This window comes from Otolemur garnettii, unplaced genomic scaffold, assembly GCF_000181295.1.
Source record: "Otolemur garnettii isolate 467f Iridium unplaced genomic scaffold, OtoGar3 scaffold00341, whole genome shotgun sequence".
NCBI lineage: Eukaryota > Metazoa > Chordata > Mammalia > Primates > Galagidae > Otolemur > Otolemur garnettii.
This window is the reverse complement of record NW_003852736.1, coordinates 101,467-106,165: the sequence shown is the minus strand read 5'-3', so window position 1 is coordinate 106,165 and position 4,699 is coordinate 101,467. Positions and strand designations below refer to the sequence as shown.

Sequence of the window (4,699 nt, the reverse complement as noted above, 5' to 3'; positions counted from 1 at the left end):
TATGGGGCCAGCGCCCTACCCACTGAGCCACAGGTGCCGCCCAGAAATAGAGTAAGTCTTACCTATTGGATTCTCTCAGAAAAAAAAAAAAAAAGGAAACAACATGAAAAGCAATCTGCAAATGCAGATACATTTTTGGAGTTTAAAAATTAGTTTTTAGTTGTTAATGAGCTCTGAACAGGCTGATGATTTTCCAGCCTGATAAGCATATTTTTGAGTGAGCCAATTTCAACTCTAAAACCAATATGGCATAAAAAGGGCTTACAAAAGCTTGCTCAGTCACTTGGATTTGAAACGAGGTTGTCAGTCTGGTCCTGTAATTTCTAGGCTTTTTGTTCTAGAATTCTGAATTCGTAGATCCTAATTGTCTATACCTAGCTCTAAGCTGAAACCTGATGCTGTCTGCTATGGGCTGTTTCAGCCTCAGCACTAGCCAAAGGGGAATGTAAATCCACCAAAGTTGCTCCACTCAATGAACTGAAGTCAGAAACTGAAACTTTATTGCAAGTTTAGAATACTCATCATCTAATTTTAAGACATTTTCATCACCCCAAAAGGAAACCCTACAGCAATTACATTCCTCTTTTCTGCAGATCACAGAAACTACTAGTCTACTTTCCATTACTATGAATTTATCTATTCTGGAGATTTTATATGAATGGAATCAAATAATACATTTTCCTCAATGACTGACTTCTTTCACTAAGAATAATATTTTCAAGGCTAATCCATGTCATTGCATCTGTCAGTACTTAAGTCACTTTTTAGTACCAGGTAATATCCCATTTCATGGATATGCCACGATTTATTTTTCTGTTCATCAGTTGATGAACATTTAGGTTGTTTCCACTTTTTGGCTGTTATGGATAATGCTGACATAGACATTTGTACACATTTTTAGAGAGTAGACATGTTTTTTTTATATTTAATAAGGAATGTGTATAAGTGAAAACTATTTTCATTGCAGAGTAGACATGTTTTTACTTCTGTTTAGTTTATATCTGTAAGTAGAGTTATTGTATTATGTGGTGACTTTACAATTTAATATTTTGAGGAACTGCCAAACTATTTGTCACAGTGACTATACTATTTTACAATCCCATCAACAATGTACGAGAGTTCTAATTTTTCCATATTCTTGCTAGTACTTGCTATTGTCTCTTTTAATTTTAGCTACCCTTGTAGGTGAGAAGTTTGATTTATCCTTTCTTAATGCTTAATGATGTTGAACAACTTTTCCTGTGCTTATTGGTCATTTGTATATCCTCTTTGGAGAAATGTCAATGCAAATATTTTGCCCATTTTAACACTACATTCTATGTCCTTTAATTGCTTAATTTTAAGAGTTCTTCATATATGTATGTCTCTCATTAGAGATATGATGTTTAAATACTTCATACTTCTGTGGGGGTTTTTTTGTCTTATTCTTTTTTGTGTTACTATAATGAATAGAAATTTATTGTTATGCTGTTCTGGAGGCTGAGAAGTTCAAGATAGAGGGGCTGGCATCTGACAAGGACCTTCTTGCTGCATCATTCCATGGTTGAAAACAATGAAGTAGGAGGTGATATACACAGAGAGAGGAAGGGTGAGTTCAGTTTTTGGCTGCCATTTTTATTCTTTCAGGGCCTCCAGCTGATCGATCGGTTCCTTCCCACTTTGAGGGCAGATCTCCCTCATTTAGTCCACAGACTCACATGCCAAACTTCTCTGACAACATAGACCCATACATAAATAAGGCTTTACTAGTTTTCTAGGAATTCCTTAATCCAGTTAATACCTAAAATTAACTATTACATTTTTTTTCATTTTTTTATGGTGTCTTTTGAAGCACAAAATCTTTCAATTTTATGATATCTAATTTGTCTATTTTTTTTTCTTTTGTAACATATACTTGTCAAAACAACTGCCTAACCTAGGGGGTCACAGTAATATATTTCTATGGACTCCTTTAGCTTCTTTTTTAGTTTTATTGCTTATATGTAGACCTGAGATCAATTCTTGTACAAGGTGATGAGTATAATTCTTGATGTCCCATGTTTTTAAAAAGAAGAATGAAAAAAGGCCATACATCATGTGCATGAGCAGGGATATCTGTTGGCCATGTCTGAAGGTGAAACAGTCAAAACTGAGCTCATATGCTTTAATGCATCTTGTTTAATGTGGCCACTGTTGTCTGGGACTGTAGTTTCTAGTTATTTAATAAATCTTTTTCTGTACAAGCTAACTCAAGTGGTCTTTACTGGTATCTGAGAGCCATGATTAATACACTCCTCATTGCCTCCACCCATCCACTCACAGCCTGGGTTGGACATCTATGCTCTATTGCTTCCATGGTTCTGAGCTTACTTTCCATTCCCCCTTATAAGTCCCTTTCTTCTGCTATATAGAACATTATCAGAGAATTCCTTTATACTCTTAATTCTGCACCCTGAATTGTTCCATTCACCACAACACTAATTTAAATATCATGCTTCCTGTCCTTCTAGCTCACTTGGCCAACTAATCTCACTTATTATTGTAATCATCTTGATATTTTTATTTTCCCTATTATTTTTTCTATTTTCTTTTCACTTCTTTCCTTTTGTGAGTTCGATTACATGGTCCATTATTTAATTATTTTCTCTTGTCCTTCTGACACTTTTTGCCTCTGGGCAGCTGAACGCATCTAGAGAAAATGATCTAAATTAATATCTAAGTATGACTAGGAATTGGACATCACATAACTAGACTTTCCATATGGTTTACATATTGTCTAATCTTTATTTGATCAAACTGTACAATAAATATACAATAAATTTCCACTTATCCAAATTCAAACACTCTTACTGTCCCCATCCCTGTTAGTAGGGAATCTTCAATTTCTTCACAGGGCAGAAACCTTTGAAAATGAACTATCAAAACATATTGCCTGCCCCCCATGTACAAGTTTACTGGAATTTTATTCCATGAAATTCCCTTCTCTTTTATATTTTTTTTTTAAAAATTTATTTCTATCTGAAAAATGCCTTGCTCAAATAATATGTAAAGAAGACAGGAAGGAAGGAAGGAAGGAAGGAAAGAAGGAAGGAAGGGAGGGAGGGAGGAAGGAAGGGAGGGAGGGGAAGAAAAGCCCTTATCAGTCTCTCTCTCCCTCTTTCCATATGTTATAAGGTGTTCTTATCAGAGCTCTCCAGGATTCTTGATGTCTAGCTCAAGCAGAGAGCACAAATTAAATGAGTCACTATCTCTGGCAGGATCAGGGAACTATCGTTGCTAATTATTTTTTCCTGAGTATTTCACTAGATAAAAGATTTGACTGTAAATAAATGTTACTAGTTTGCTAAAATTCACTGGACATTTTCTACATCTTTATTGGATAAGCCCAGCACTGTGGCTAAAAGCATATGTGTTTTTACACAATGAGTCACATTTTCTCAACAGTCTTCTTGTATTTCGGGTGTGAACAGCACACACGAATGAAGGAGAGTGTTTACAATGAAAAGGAGTCCTCTGTACCTTCTCTGCTATGGGATCAGAGAAATTCAGTGTGGGAGCTATGTGTCAAAATGCTTTCTGCCACTTTATAGACAACTTCAACCCACACTTAAATCTGGGATGCCAGGAAAATCCCAGTCCCTCAATATTGGTAGAAACTTCTTGGCATATATTTATTTTACACTTATCTATCTACTTTTGGGAATTTTGAGTTTCTCCAGAATTTTTGAGGTAGTCAGACATTTCATATAGACCAAAACTTGGAAGACTATGGGATATATTTTATTGATAGGACTTCAGTTCAGCAAACATTTTACCCAAGATACTAGAAAACAATTCTAACAACCACAACTAAAATTAGTCTATTGGCTCAGCGCCTGTAGCTCAGCAGCTAGGGTGCCAGTAACATACACCAGAGCTGGGGGGTTCAAATCCAGCCCAGGCCTGCCAAACAACAATGATGACTACAACCAAAAAATAGCCAGGTGTTGTGGCAGGTGCCTGTAGTCCCAGCTACTTGGGAGGCTCAGGCAAGAGAATAGCTTAAGACCAATGAGGTTGCTGTGATCTGCGATGCCACAGCACTCTACCGAGGGCAACATAGTGAGACTCTGTCTTAAAAAAAAAAAAAAAGTCTATTTTAAAGGAATTTCTTCCTAAAAAGAATGGATAGTGATTTACATAAAACTTTGGCTTTTCTTATATTCAGTGCTCAGGAAGCTGATAATATATTCGAGAGGCAAACAGTGCTTTCAGGGATGTCTAAATTGTACAAATCCAGACATAATATTTATTACATATTCTTAGAAGAAGCTGTCTAAAAAAAATGGAAGTATCAAATGCTACTTATCCTCTTTGGAGGATCACTTTTTTGACCCTACACTGGATCTTTTAACACTGTAGGTTCATGAATAGTCACTATAGTCCTACTTAAAACAACTACTCTCAGATGCTTGACTATCATGAACAACTTTATCTGGCTTGTCTAAGATTTTCCCAATTTTTAAACTAAGAATTTCTGTATCCTGTGCTCTCTTTGGCAGCACATATACTAAAATTGGAATGATACAGAGAAGATTAGCATGGCCCCTGCGCAAGGATGACACGCAAATTCGTGAAGTGTTCCATATTTTTTTATGCACCCAATCAGAATGCACCCCAATTTTTAAGAGATACTTTAATAGACATGAGCAACCTGATTACTCCCAGCTCCATCATAGTC

General features: G+C 36.0%; 1 non-coding gene across 1 annotated transcript; it reads left to right on the top strand.

The window, feature by feature from the left end:
• The first annotated feature begins 4,504 nt into the window (after positions 1-4,504).
• Positions 4,505-4,611, top strand: LOC111722746. The gene has a single exon (XR_002771434.1). It is a non-coding gene; the product is annotated as a U6 spliceosomal RNA (small nuclear RNA).
• Positions 4,612-4,699: the final 88 nt, after the last annotated feature.